At 32.7% G+C, this 16,142-nt stretch overlaps 1 protein-coding gene across 3 annotated transcripts in view; it reads right to left on the bottom strand.

Annotated features, from left to right (window-relative positions):
* Nucleotides 1-16,142, bottom strand: part of LOC102809252 (vitamin D3 receptor-like) — a 128,985-nt gene that overhangs the window by 48,901 nt on the left and 63,942 nt on the right. For 2 of the 3 annotated variants that reach the window (XM_085495693.1, XM_085495683.1), the window contains exon 2: nucleotides 4,870-4,927. The exons of the other annotated variant lie outside the window; for it this stretch is intronic. The gene's annotated coding sequence lies outside the window, so the exon portion shown is untranslated. The remainder of the gene's footprint in view (nucleotides 1-4,869; nucleotides 4,928-16,142) is intronic. 3 annotated transcript variants of the gene reach the window in all.

Below are 16,142 nucleotides of genomic sequence, written 5' to 3'. Positions count from 1 at the left end.
ATTAGACCATATGAGAACTGAATAATTTTGTCATCACCATCTCAAGACTGAATTGTTCTATGTTGTCATGGAAACTGGTGTAAGCAAACACTACTGGTTCAACCCTATTACACTGAGACTCATGCAAATCGGATTTGTCGTTTCATATTTTACATTTTTTATTATAATGAATACAATATAGATAAACTTTGTTATATGCATGCACAGAATACATACACAGTAAAACCAAAATAACCTACATTACATACCTAAGATCAATTTCAAATCAAGAGTACACTTATATAGTCCCCGCTCCCGTACTATACAATAGACAGCGTTTCAGTTTTAACTAACCCTAAAATTTTACAATTACACATTACAAAAATTAATTGATAGAGTATTTGTTTCTATAATATTCCATGGTTCATGTAAGATCCACGTATCTAAATACTATATAGTACCATCCAAATCAGTGGGTAATCATGCCATGTATGTCTCACATTGGAATAAAACATGGGATAACATATCAGGGTTAGAAATTAATCACAAATAATGCTTTGACATTTTGACACTTTAGTGTAAAATTTATGATGTCATTAGGAGTTATAATTGCTACTGAAAACCATTAAAATCCATGTAAAGCATTCAACAAAAGCTTGGCTGACACTGCAGATTACAAAATAAAACATTTGTTAAGAAAAAGGTAAATATGAATAATTAAAGAGATTGAAATCACAACTGTAAAGGGCAAGGTTATTCTTCATTCATGAAAGGACAAGGACAAACTGGTGCCAGCTACCTGCATCATATTTGAGTTTTACATTTTAGAAGGAATCAAAGAAAAGCTTAATTTAAATCAGCAAGTATATCAGAATCATACAAAAATGGCCTCTGTTACATACTCAGTATAACACCTTGAGGGCTTCTTAATTCAGGAGGTGTATTAGACCCATGATCTCAAGGGTGGGCACATGAGCATTTTAACCACCTGGGAACCATCACTGATGACAAAAAAAAAAGACCAAAAACTCTTAGAATCAAAGAAAGCTTAGAAAGAACTCCCATGTGCTGAGAGTATTGAAGACACATTCAAAATTAATTAAAAATTACTTGACATATTGATGGAATAGCTGAAAACTAATTATGTAAATTAGGTGACTGATATGAACAGATCTGAGTGTAAAACTAATAAGGCCTGCATAATGTAATATCTATGTACCAAGTTTCATTGAAATGTGATTAGAACAAAAAAACTATGAATTATTATTAGAGAATTGATATGAACAAATTTCAACCCAAAATTAATCGGGCCTGTCTATTGTTCTAGAGCATTTATGTACCAAGTTGTATTCAAATGTGATGATCAGTAATTGAGATATTAGTGTTAATTAATTGTTCTAATTAGGTGATTAATAAGCATAAATATTTACCAAAAACTAATTGGGTCTCTGCATAGTCCTAGGTTCATTGAAATGTGATGATGAATACTCTATAAAAGTTTCATTAAAATCCAATTAGTGGTTCTTTATATATCATTGGAACATTCATGGAAAAAATTAATTAATTAGGCAAATTAAAATTAATATCCACAATTATTTACCCTAAAACTAATTAAGTCTCATTGAAATATGATGATCAGTACTTGAGTTATCAGGCGAAAAGCTGGATATTAACTAATTATGCTAATAAGGTGATTAATATGCACAAATATTTACCCCAAAACTAATCAGGTCTCTGCACAGTCCTTAAGTAACTATGTACCAAGTTTCACTGAAATGTGATGATTAATACTTGAAATATCAAAAGCTGAAAATTAATTAATTACGCAAATTAGGTAATTAATAAGTACTGATATTACCCTAAAAACTACCATGTCTGTGCAGTGTCATATAACATCTATGTACCAAGTTTCATTGAAATGTGATGATTACTACTTGAAATATCAAAAGCTGAAAACTAATTAATTATGCAAATTAGGTAATTAATATCAATTGATATTACACTAAAAACTATCAGGTCTGTGCAGTGTCCTATGACATCTATGTACCAAGTTTTATTGATATGTGATGATTAGTACTTGAGATATCAGTGAAAAAGCCAAAAATTGATTAATTATTATGCAAATTAGATAATTAATATTGCACAGATTTTTACCCAAAACTGACCAAATCTGCGCATTTGTTCAGAGCATCTATGTGCCAGGTTTCATCAAAATCCAATGAGTGGTTCATTAGATATCAGTGAAACAATCATGGAACAGCTAAAAATCAGCTAATTATCATGCAAATTAAGTAATTAATATGCATGGATTTTTACCAAAACCTAATCAGATCTGCGCATTGGCCCAGAGCATCAATGCACCAAGTTTCATCAAAAATCAAAGTATGGTTCTTGAGATATCAGTGGAACAGACACACACACACTAACTGCAAAGACTCCCTTTTTGTGCTTCGCACACGGGAGTCAAAAATGTATTTTGGGCAAGTTGTTGAAATTTCCATGAACAGTGTAAAAACCTACCCCTACATGCGCATGTACTTCAAAATTTTTTCACAGGCCTTTTTGACCGGCATTCAACTGCAGATCACACAGAACCCATGGATTTATCAGCACATGGACTAATAATAGCTATAAATTATTATAATACCAGATGCCAACTGGACAAAATGTGAGGTCAATATGCATGAAGAAAAGAACAGGATTGTGGGTGGGTGTGATTTATCAATAGTCAATGTTTCTTCACTCGATCACCTTTAATCTTTCAGGTTAAGAAATCCTGGTTATTTACATGCGTAAATTTACCTATTCAGGTGTATTTGCTTGTTATTTGCTCATGACTTCTATGCATAACTAAAATACAAGCATCTACTACACGCTAACTCCACTATTTCTTTCAACTTGAGATACCACTGAACAAATATTCAATATTTTGAGCAATCCCAGGTCTTATAATTGAAATAAATACTCTGCATTGCCCAATATTGCAGGGTGCCAGGGCATTGATTGGAATGTTTGCTCGTTTGCATTATGCTCATCTTTGTGCACATCCCTCGTCCTTGCCCCACTATCAAGCAATAATGGTAACACTGCAGCAACAGTGTTTAGTTAATTTTCAATCATATTTCTTTATATTGAATATTGGCAGCATGTAACAAGGTTATTATTCCTCCTTGTTAATCACTGATTTCTCGGATAGCTTCTACCTTCACAAATTTTTAAATTTGATGCTCAGTTAAGATCCATTGTTAGTTTCAATATAAGCTCTGTTTGCAAAGAAGAGTACATCTCCAATATGATTAAATAGCAATAAACAAAAATAAATAATAAATGTACCTGAGTATATGTTATCCAGAACAGCAACAGCAATAAATAAAATACTCAAATAAGAGACTTTCTGCTAGAGCTACTGAATAGATGCTTTATACAAACCTGACTCTTTTCATTTTAAAACCCACGATCTTTTGTTTGAATTGTAGAAAATGCACATCTATTCAACTGCTGTTACCACTCAATACATTTTAAAACATAGTGAAACTGATGTAACATTGCCAACAGAAATGAAGAAATATAATATGTAAATATTGGGGTATATATTATCAATACTTGTAGTATTCTGCCGTAAATTCGCCCATCTGAACAATATTTTTTGGGGACTTGAAAAATCCACCTATGCCGACTTTCAACACAATTACAACGTAACCCTGCTTATACTTCTCCAAAAAAAATCACATTAACGGACCACGTGCGCCAAATAAAATTATTTTTTTTTATCATTTTATTAGTAACGAAAGTATATTCTAAAAGAAGTTTCAATTAAAGACAAACACAACTGCAGTGCTTAGTAGCAATTGATCGCGGTAGCACAGTGTGGTCATGCTTTGTGTAGTCTTTGTTAAAAAGAGAGAGAAGATTTTCACCCGATTTTTCATCTGTAACAAAGCAGGTAAGATCGTCAACATAGGCCGAGCTTTTAATTTGTTGTCCACCTATAGTTATCCCTTTAATCCCGTCACTGTGTTTCTGATTAAGTAATAAAAGCTCCAGAGACAAAATAAACAGTATTGGAGATAGGGGGTCCCCTTGTCTTACCCCCCCCCCCCTTAGAAAGGCCGAAAAATCCAGTTGATTCACCCCTGTTCATTACACAGCTCACCGGATCTGTATAAAAGCATTGCACCGATATTAAATATTTTAAGATATTGGATCATATAATTCCACTCTAGGCTGCCAAAGGCATTTTGAAAATCGACAGCAAGAAGTATGCCACTTTCGTTATCATTCTTCATTTACATGTAGTTCATCACTCCCTCAATTACACGAACACATTCCCCAATTGCTCTATTTTTAATAAATGTGGTTTGTGATTCCCCAATTAACTTGTCTAATACTTTTTCTAATCTTTTGGCAAGGATTATAGCAGCAATTTTGTAGTCAGTGTTAAGCAGGGTAATTGGTGTCCAGTTAGACAGATACCTCCTTGACGTTGACTACTGGACATGTAACCAAGTCCAGGGGTTTTATTTTTTTATTCATGCTTTTAAGGGCGTTGAACGCCTCCTGCAACGTAAGAGGCCCCTCACAAAGTTCCTTGTCATTGTTCCCGAGCCTGGGAATGTCATTGGTCAAACATTGTGAATACACTAGGATTTCCAATTTTGGTCAAATTTATATGCAATCTGCTATCATTTTTTGTGAATTTTTTCCTCCAACAACCGATGATTCAGCATGTGCCAAGAATGCTCCGGGGGTAAAAAAGTGGACCCAAACAAGTGTATTTCAGCTGATGCCATTCAGCATTCAGAGGAGGTTTTTTTGGCACATGCAAAGTGCATTCGTCTGATCGCAGTAATTGTTACTTTTCACCACAAACATAAATGAAAATTTACTTACTCTTTAGCCTTTGAGTACATATACTTGATAGAATATTTAATCAGTGATGTAGGAATTTCTGAAAACAAGATTAAAGAAATGTTTACTACCTTATACTAAAATATATTTGGATAATTAGAGTACTAACAAATTTTCACCTATGGTCTGGTTAGACTTAAAATACACCACGTTTGAGAATAATTTTTGGTATGTGTTGATTCTTGGATATTTTATCTTCGTCGTCCTGTACTTTGTTTATTCATTCGAACTTCCCAGTTTGCGTAAAAAGGATGAATTTCGACATCAAAAATGCCTTTGCTTTATTATTTGCTGAGGAACGGCCGCTTAGGTATGTGCTCTGTAACTTGCAGAAAATGAACCTAAAAACGTTAGGCAATCAAACAAAAATGAAGTTGTACTATAGTCCAAAAAGTACGTTCAAGGTCTGCATTTTTTCGTAGCATAAAAACGATTTACTCTCTTATTGTGACACCCTCAAATCAACTGATTTCCATTCCCCTCAAGAGTCAAAATGGTTATGTGTCTCCATTTTACGGCAAGACTCAAAAAAGTTTTTTTTGCTTGACGTGTTCATTTGCTTTCAATTGCGTTTCAGAGGCTGTCACAGTCGTATTCTGAGTCTTGCCGATAACATTTTGGTTCAAATTCATGTAGATATCGAGAAGAAAACTCAAATTTTCAACTACAGCTAATTTGCATAACAATGTTTTTGCCCTTGGTCACCATATTGGACATGCATACAATTAGTTATTTAAGTATGTGACCTTGGTAGTACTTACTTATAACTTAAGTGTACACATTCAAAGTCATTATATGCAATGACAGGAAGTTGTAATTGATACCATCTGTTTTAATTGAGTAAGTGATCCTGTAACAGCATTGTAAAGTTTTTTGGGAAAGTCCAGGATTATTGAAGGAAGCCGTTTTTGACCGAGCTGCTTTCGTGTTTTGATGCCTAATTGACACCTGCAAATTTCATATTTCGAATTTTGTTGCATTTTGAAGTTAGTCATTTGTGAACTAAACAGTTTGCTATTAGCATTCAACAATTTTCAAAATAACTTTTCATCAGTGTTGTGGAGTAGTGCTTTGAGTGCCGATCACAATGTCATAAGTAACAATGAATAAACTACAACAGTTCAGTTTAGACATGGCCAAGCTGGAACTGGCAAGACTAAAACTCTGATTGAACTAATCAGGAATTTAAGGAAGACCAAAAGAGTTCAAGTTACAGCTAGCACAGACATAGCTGCAAGTCAGTCGAGCAACTGTGGTTTGGATAGGACAATTTCCTTTGTTTCCAATTCGTTGTACGCCTAGAAACATGGCAACGTTGTTTTTGATTTTGATATGCATAACAATTCCTGTACATTTCCTGTACTCTATAAAAATTTATCAGTGCCAGTAGCCCAAGATGGACTTCCTGTTCAACATATTTTTTATTAGACGCATAAAATCCTTAGGAAAGGATAAAAAGGGTCTTACAGAAAGAAATTAAAAAAAAAAAACTACAATCTAAAAAAGAAAACAAAAAATAAAAACTTTTCTAAAAAACAAAAAAAAAAAACAAGTCAAAAACAAAAAAATACAATTTGCAGCCAATGGTGAATACAGAATATAGAATGAACACAAAATGTGGCCTAATACACTGATAGTTGTTGCTGTTTTGTTCCATAGCTGTTTTTTAAGAAGACAGCTAAGGCTGGTGCTAGAGTATGGGTTGCCATAATCAAAATGAATTTATTCTGACTATTTTCTTTATCAACATTTGGAATTTTATTTTGTGCAGTCAGGAATAATTTGTCCCTATGGTGACTGTAAGCTGGACATTTCATTACAAAATGTTGCTTATCCTCAACTATATTTTGGCTGCACATATCACATGTTCTTTTATCCAGCGGCACATTATTATGTCTGCCTTTCTCAATTTTAAGGTCATGGTTGCTTGTCCTGAATTTTGCAATTAACCTTCTAAGAATATGGTTCTGCATATTAATTAGGTAATTTTCAATTTTTAAATCTTGTTGAATGTTCGCGTCACTGTACATAAAAACACACTCTCGAACTTCACAATTTTAAAGTTAAGACCATTAAGCAAATAGATGGAAATACCAGTTGCATAAATCATGAAAATTGATGATTCGATTGGTGACCGGGATAGCTGCATTTAGTGTTTTTGTTTTTTTATGCAATATAAAATCATATCTATGCTGTGGGCGGTGAAGGGTGACAGATTGTTTTGGTTCAACCGCTCTCAAGGCACGGGCAACTGACATTTTCTGACTTTGTTTTTTACTATTCTGATGTGTTCTGGGCTGTATATAACAGTCTGACACTGACAAGTAAGTACTAGTAAACAGTCTGGGACAGAGTCCATACAAGCCGGTAGGCTGGTTGACGATCCACTTCGCTCAAAAAACAAGCAACATGTTTTTGGCTGTTTCCATGGTAGGACATGAACATGAAGCTAACGTCAGTTTATAACTAAATGGGCCCTGTATACGAAGTTCGCAAAAACCATTCAGTTTTTTAGAAGTCACTTAGTTTATTACTAGGAAGTATTCTGCTGTTACATTTCCAACCATTTTGCAATTATAGTATTTTCTAGAATGAAGGCAGCACACTGAGCTGAGTAGAATGAGCTATGTCTGACGTGCTTTATCCTAAATTTGTAGGAGGAGATACATTTGGCATGAAGCTATCCAAAAAGAAAACAGTTTTTTGGCTGTTGCTATGGCAATGGTGGGCCAATTTTTTTCTGATTTTTCCTAATAACTAGGGTGAAGGTGTGACCTACCTGCCAAGTTTGAGCAAAATCGGCCAAGCCAAAAAAATCACAGAAGAAATAATACGTGAAAACACTGGAAGTCACACACACGGACACACACACAAAACGTCAAAAGTGATTATAAGGGCAATCCTAGCAGAGGGGATTGCCAATAATTAATATTTCATTTTTTTTAGTGTATCTTTAATTTTATTTAATAAAATATGTACACATTATATCGAATTGGGGGGGAAATTGCCAAGCCAATTTATAAAATTATAAACAAATATTTTCGTAAATAATACTGACCGTGAAATACGCCCTTGAGAAGTGTCACTGACGGAATATTTTATATTGAAATTTCTTTCAATTTTAATTAGTTGTATTGCAATGCATTAGTAATAATGTAAATATATATACATATACATATATATATTTCTTTATTTCATTGATGAGACTGAGTTATATTTTTGTTACGTACTATAATATATCTATATTGGGTTATGGGGATTATTAATTTTAATAAACAATATTTAACTATCCTTTGCAATAAGATCATAATGATAATGTTTCTTGGTTTTTGAAACTATGGTCATTATCACAGCATGGGTCTTATTTTGGAACTCCTGCCAGAGCAACATCACAAATCATACGGGCAAATTAATAGCTTCTGAGGATGGTATTCCCAGAATAGCGCAAAAAAACATAAAACTTTAATTCTCAACAACGATGAAAAGACCAGTTACTGCGATAAAGCCCTACTCCCCGCGAGACCCACCCAATACGAAACCCACTTACCATGAAAGCCACTTACCGCAAAGCTACTAGTAATTAAAATTAAAATAAATGATTTGTAGATGAGACTGACAGATCAAACATGTGATATAAAAGAAAACTTAAGAAAGTCAATTTTACTGAAACCCAAATATGCTTCCTTAATCCACCCCACAAATTCATGTTTGCATAATTTTTGTGGAAATTTACAACTTATATGCGAGTGTGATTAATCGTACAACATATACACATGTATACTGCAATGTGCGCTCAATTCAATAGAATAGAACAAACGCAAGTAATAGCCAAGCAAATAAATAAATATAAGGAAATGGTTACCATAGTTACACATAGTTAAATGGTAATTATTGAGTCATATGTGCTGAATGCTTTTGAATCAGTTTGCATCTGTTAAATGTGGGAAAACAATAAAAGGAACTTGATTTTTTATGGCTTATTATAGCGATTCCCCTGAATAGAATCTGTGTGTCCAAGACCCCAGGGAAGTTAGGCAAACACTTTTGTTGGGTCTGCTGAACCTTCTGGTATACAGCTATGAATGGTACAACATCCACTCACATATACACAAAGAATCAGAAAATTGGAAATGTTGCCCAAGGGATGATTGTTTCACAGCCTGCGCCTTGTGAAATGACACATAACAAATAGAGCTATTTCTGGAACTGCTACCGGTATATATTATTTTTTTTAAATCACTGACATGAAAAAGAGGCACGGATATTAAAACAAAATGACATATCATAGTTGGTTTTCTCCATGACAACAGTCTGTCAACCATGTGCACATATTGTATCTGCTCAGTTGTATTAAATGATACTCCAACCATAAATACCATATAAATTTGACGTAGCGAGTCCCAAAATTGGTTTTGTCAATACAATTAATGGTTAACTCATTGAAGAATGGAAACCTGATGTTGAGAACAGTAGTAAATGCTTTCAGCAAATACCTATTTCCGATGTAGATCCTTTATTAAAACAGCAATGTGACCATGACATTTACATGACTAAAATCAAATTTTTCGACCTCATAAATAGTTAATATGTACATTTTATGTTCAGTGTAAATTTATACTAAATAGATAAAGATATTTAGGAAATACTCCAATCTTAAGAACACAAGTCAGCTATTCTTTAATGAGGCAATCGACAATGATATTTCATTGAGATATATATTGAGAATACTGAACACATTCATTAAATTACAAGTCATTGAAAATGATACAGTCCCCGTTAAATTTTTGAAAGTTCTCTTTGTGCTCGTCATATTAAAGTGGAGGGGTTGTCGCAAGTATGTCCTTGAATCTTGCGTCCCAAGTGGCGTATACAACAGATTGTTTATTTACATCAAATTTGAATATGTGTTGCGTAAAGACCCCTCTGGTTTAATACATAGCAAAGAAAAACATGTGCAAAAACATGAAAGCATGTGCAAGTTATCACATTTTAAACAAACAAGATGGCCGCCAGTCAGCCAAATTTGATCAAATTGCACATTGAATTGACATGTACATGTATATATCCTTTAATGACATGCTAAATATCAATGAAAATGATACATGCGTGACAGAGATATAGTAATATAGATAAAAACAGTCGTTATTCGGCCATCTTTGATTATGAAACAAAGTGACATGTATGATGTATGTGCCAAATACAAATGAAAATGACACATAAAACTTGGAAATATAGTAGTAAGGCCAAAAAGTCAGATGGCTGTCAATTGGTCATCCTTGATCCGATTTTGAAACACATTCGATTTTTCAACCATGGTTTTTTGGTCTAATTAGTTCCAGAGCACCTCTGCGATGAATTCAATTTAAATCTGATTTTTTTTTAGATATCAGAAATGGGCTAATAAGAGATAATCAATAAGCATGTTTATCAACATTAAACTAATCATGTCTGTGGATTACCTCAATGAACCAAATGAATTATTATACAAATTAAGCAATTATTATGCATATATTTAAGTTTGTATATTGTTTGTGCACCCTGCACATGTACAAAGTTTCATTATAATGTGATGATTTTTCCTAACTAAATTAGTGGAAAGCTGAAATGTAAATTATTATGTAAATTAGGTAATTATAATAGGTTTATATAAACTTAAAACTAATTTAATTTGATCATCACATTGCGTTAGAGTACATATGTGCCGAGATTCATTAAATTAAGGTAAGTACTGTCACAGACCATCTATGTACTAAGTTTCATTGAAATGTGATAAGAAACAAAAATTAAGATTTATTATGCAAATTGGGTAATTGATATGATCTGATTTTAACCCAAAACTGAGCAGGTCTGTGCATTGTTCTGGAGCATCAATGTGCCATGTTTCATTGAAATAGGATAAATAGTACTTGCGATATCAGTGTAAAAGCCAAAAATTAACTAATTATGCAAATTAGTTGATTAATATTAACACATTTTTAATTAAAATTAATCAGGTCATTGGATTGTTCTAGAGCATCTATGTAGGCACATGCAAAGAATGAACGGAATCGGTCCAAAGGACTCTGAGATATGACTCCAGACGAACGCACGGACAGGGGCTGAATTATAAGTCCTCGTTTTCGGACTTCGTCTGCCAGTCAGCCATTTTGAATCTGATCTGAAAAACAAAAGGGTAAGGTCTCATAATGTCCAATGTACATTGTATGTACCAAGTTTGAACAATTTGCATTCATACACGGGTGAGATCTGGTTCAGGAATGACAGAAATTGTTATTAAAATGGTTGCTATTCAGCTATAATGATATATATGCATGAAGTTTGATTGGCTTAGCCATTCTGAGATACAGTTCTGGACAGAAGGATGCACACACACACACTTTAATACTATATAAGTAAATTGATAAGTTAACAGGCTACATGCATGTCCAGATGGAGACTAATAACATTTAATTCTGGAGGAAAATAACAAACATTATATCTCGCAGTGTGATATACATACATGTATATCACAGTTAGTTATATCTCACATCATTTTTTAGGCTCATGTACCTCAAGATCTATAGAACAAATACGGTAGTACAATTAAGGTACAGTTTAGCCGTGTGATAAACAGTTCTATTTATGAGGGAGGTCTGCTCTTTTACTGCTGTTTGATCATGTTGGGCATGACGGCTATACATGTATGCATGTTGACATGCATGACTGTAACAAAAGACACTGAGAACTACATGCTTGGCACAATATCAGTTCTATTTAGTCTTGCAATATTTATAAAAAATGGCGGTTGTTGGGATGTATCAAAGAGTTCAATATGATAGGTGGATACAATATATTGATTTTTAACATAAAATCTGATGAAGTTTTCCTTCCAACATCAACTATACTATATGCGAATTCTTACAGTTTTTCATTTACAGATAAATCTTCCCACATTCCAATGACATCATTGTTGCTTGGTGACGAAAACTTTTAGTCAAACATATTAGTTTGCAAATACATAAATGCTTCTGGAGGATATATACAGATTCAGTGCTCATTCAGCAAACATGGCCTATTTTTATAGGATTGTTATATGCAACAAGAAATATTCTGTAAAGGAGAAGACCGAGCAAACAACATAATGCTCCCAGATGAAGGAGCTTTTCAAATATACGAGAATGCAATTTACATTTTTTTATTTCACTTTTCATTTTCTAGATATATGTAGTCCACCATCTTGATTCTCCAGCAAAAATTGAGAAAATGTTTTCATCTAAAGTCCAAAAGTAACAATTTGAATTGGTTGAATTGGTTTAAAACATGGAAGCATATCAGTGCTAAACACATGTATAAAATGGTTGTCAAGGCAACAACTGAAAATAATCATGTTTACTTTCTGACATTCTTCCATCACATGTTCAATTCTTCATAAATAATACAATTTATGGACGAGAGTAGATTATACATGTTATATATAGCCTGTTGACAGCAAGAAGGAGGCAAAAAGTAACACACCATACCAGTGCCTGGGGATGTTGCAAAGTCCCTCAGTAATTACCTACCGGGTGCGGGAGTTAGGTGTATGTAAATATTTCAAAAAAAGAAGCCATGATGTCATACTCTACCCATAATCCTTCGCTGGTGGACTACATAATGCTGAATGAAAAGGGAATGAAAATACTGTAAATTGTGCATTCTCCACAAGTGTTTTCATCTGGGAGCATTACCATATTTGCCGTAGCAATACCACTCCAATGTACCCATCAATCATACTGGGTGTGAGATGCAAATACTTATAACGAATCACAAATCTTGTGTGCTTTTTTTTGCAGAGTGATGGGCACAAAACAAAGATTGAGTGAATTTATAACAGGCTAAAATATTATTCTTTCAGTGAGCCCCCTAATAAGTGAGCATACTCAAAACAAATATTCTTCATCAAGAGACAGTCAGGAGCTCTTTAAGTTTTGCCCCCATACATCAAATGTCATCATTGTAAAGTACTCATTTGAAGCTATATAGGTATTGATTTATAATTCATTCATTGTGTCAATAAACAATACATGTATGTACACATTATATTGATTTATAAATAAAATTCATTCATTGTGTCAATAAACAATACATGTATGTACACATTATATTGATTTATAAATAAAATTCATTCATTGTGTCAATAAACAATACATGTATGTACACATTATATTGATTTATAAATAAAATTCATTCATTGTGTCAATAAACAATACATGTATGTACACATTATATTGATTTATAAATAAAATTCATTCATTGTGTCAATAAACAATACATGTATGTACACATTATATTGATTTATAAATAAAATTCATTCATTGTGTCAATAAACAATACATGTATGTACACATTATATTGATTTATAAATAAAATTCATTCATTGTGTCAATAAACAATACATGTATGTACACATTATATTGATTTATAAATAAAATTCATTCATTGTGTCAATAAACAATACATGTATGTACACATTATATTGATTTATAAATAAAATTCATTCATTGTGTCAATAAACAATACATGTATGTACACATTATATTGATTTATAAATAAAATTCATTCATTGTGTCAATAAACAATACATGTATGTACACATTGTATTGATTTATAAATAAAATTCATTCATTATGTCAATAAACAATACATGTATGTACACATTATATTGATTTATAAATAAAATTCATTCATTGTGTCAATAAACAATACATGTACATGTATGTACACATTATATTGATTTATTCATGCAAATACTATAATATTAATATGCTGCTAAATAGGACTGCTATATAACCCCTTGGTACAGACTTGTTCTTGTTATAAATAACAAATGCTGGATATGTGGCAGTTAACATATAGTGTGCATCAATGCTTTTTCAGTCCAAATGCTTAAAAGAATTTTCAGAAATGTCAGAAGCATTATCCCAAGTCCATAACTGCATAGGTTGGTCATGTGATATTAATCCAGTTGAAATATAAATGTCAATGCATAACAAGGGTGACAAAGCATTGTACAGTTGTACACAGACGTGATCCCACAACACATGAGCCTCATTTAACTCATAACAATATGCTTTCTCCATTTTATCAAAAGGGTATACAATTTTTTTTAGATTTGTTTTGACTTGTTACAATTCCTATCTATGGTAACAAAGTATACAACAGAATAACAACATAAAGAAATTTCAAAGATACATATTGGTTGAGATTTATTCTGAAAATTTAGAAAGAATAACCCAATGAATGTAGATGTTTTATTAATCTGTTCATTGACATCCTAATTTGGCTGAAAAGAATTAGACATATGCAAATTGCTGCCAAGATCTCATCCAGAGCTAAAAAGCCTCTAAAAAATGTCTTCTCATCGTCACGTCCACTGACCTTCTGACCTATGTAACTATTGTGTTTAGAGTACACATTGAAAGAAGAAAATGGAATGATATTTGAGGCAAAAACAAGTCTCATGCCATCTCACTTTCAACCAGATTTTATAGTGGCCATTTACAACAAAGGTATATTGACATTACAATTATAACTGGGTAATTGCTGCTTTCACGTAATACAGGTAACCATAATGGGAAGATCTCTCACCTTGCCATTTTTGTTTCACCATCCATAAATTACGTATATGCCGTTATATTATCACACTGATTGTTATCCTGGTAAATTTATCAAGCGTCACATTGAAGAAACAAGCCTTCTGACACTTGTCTGGGTAATTATTTTGTCTATAGTGTGTTTCCTCACTATTGTAAATTTCATGATACTACTATTGTATTTTTGGGTCAGTGGCCTTAGTATAGACTAAACATATAATTATTACATTATAACCATTGAAATGTTGTTTCTGTCACTGAATTTGTTTTTTTAATAACCATAATAATTACCATATTTATAATCATTTATAAATTAAGCAGTTTTTCTATTGCCAAATTTGCTGATAAATATTTTGTCAATATAACATATACATGTATCTCATCCCTGCATGGTTACCTTTAAAACTGAAGCAAAGCTTTCAGAAGGCAGTAAAAGTTCAGTAAAGTTAAAAAATATAACCTTTGCAATTTCGTGCACCAGTAAATTGCACCACATATGGCAGAAGGGGGAAATGTTTATTCAGTGGCATGTTTGTTCATTTCAATGGACACTGTTGTCAAATCAATCCAGATAGACTTATTCATATAAGTAAACAATCATCAAAAAGTAAAAGAAATCTTAAAGTTCATGTGTTTTGAGGGTATTGGATGTATATAATGTAAAAATAGAAAATGTATAAAATCAATTAAAAATTTCAGATCAGCCTTTAAAAACAGGAACATTTTCAACTAATAATTTCAGAATGTGAAAGGAATTTGAAAGTTTATAATACTAGGAAACTCCAACAATACTAAAACAAAAGGAATACATTTTAGTATGTGGTTTGTAGTCTATGGTTTACCCTAGCACACCTGTATATCAAGTTTAATTTTAGTATGTTGATTGTTAATGATATATTAGAAAGTTTCTTTCTGTGTATTACCTCAAAGCACCTATGCAAAGAGTTTTATTTAAATCTGTTGAGACACCCTTGAGATTACAACAACTGCAAATTGACTGGTTATACAAATTATTATTCTAGGATTACAATCCAAAGCTACGGTAACCATGTCTGGACATTATCTCAAAATCTATGCAGCATGTTTCATTGAAATCTGTTCAATAATTGAGATATCAGTTTAGGAGACATTTTTAATTCTTAGTATATTTAGTTCATCAGGCTAAATGTTATATGAACAGTTGATGTAGCACTGATGTGGAGCACCAATGTTGCATATAGGTCTAGTAAAGGTCAAAATGCAATTTTTACATTTTACTTATTAAACCTACTGGTACATGCTTTTGTACTACCAGCTATGAGTAACAAGACATTGTCAATGACACGTCCCCGTTCCGTTCATATTTGAGTGACATATACATTCAAAGCAGATCATGACCGAAATCCGAAATGCACCTGCATACATGTATGTACAACACATTGTACTAAATCTGAACAAAATCCATCCATGCATGACTGAGATCTGGTTCCGGAATTGTGAAAATACGTGATTTTGATGCATTTTCGGCCTTAAAATGGCCATCATTCAGCTATTGTTAAGTGGATCATGGAACAAATGTACATATCTATTTGTGACATGATGTACCATGTGTGTGTGAAGTTTGAACTTGATCAATCCAGACATGTCTCGGATACGAATCCAGAA

Source organism: Saccoglossus kowalevskii, chromosome 2, assembly GCF_978046115.1.
Source record: "Saccoglossus kowalevskii chromosome 2, keSacKowa6.1, whole genome shotgun sequence".
NCBI classification, from domain to species: Eukaryota; Metazoa; Hemichordata; class Enteropneusta; family Harrimaniidae; genus Saccoglossus; species Saccoglossus kowalevskii.
The sequence above is the reverse complement of the archived record's forward strand: the minus strand, read 5'-3'. Positions and strand labels throughout refer to the sequence as shown.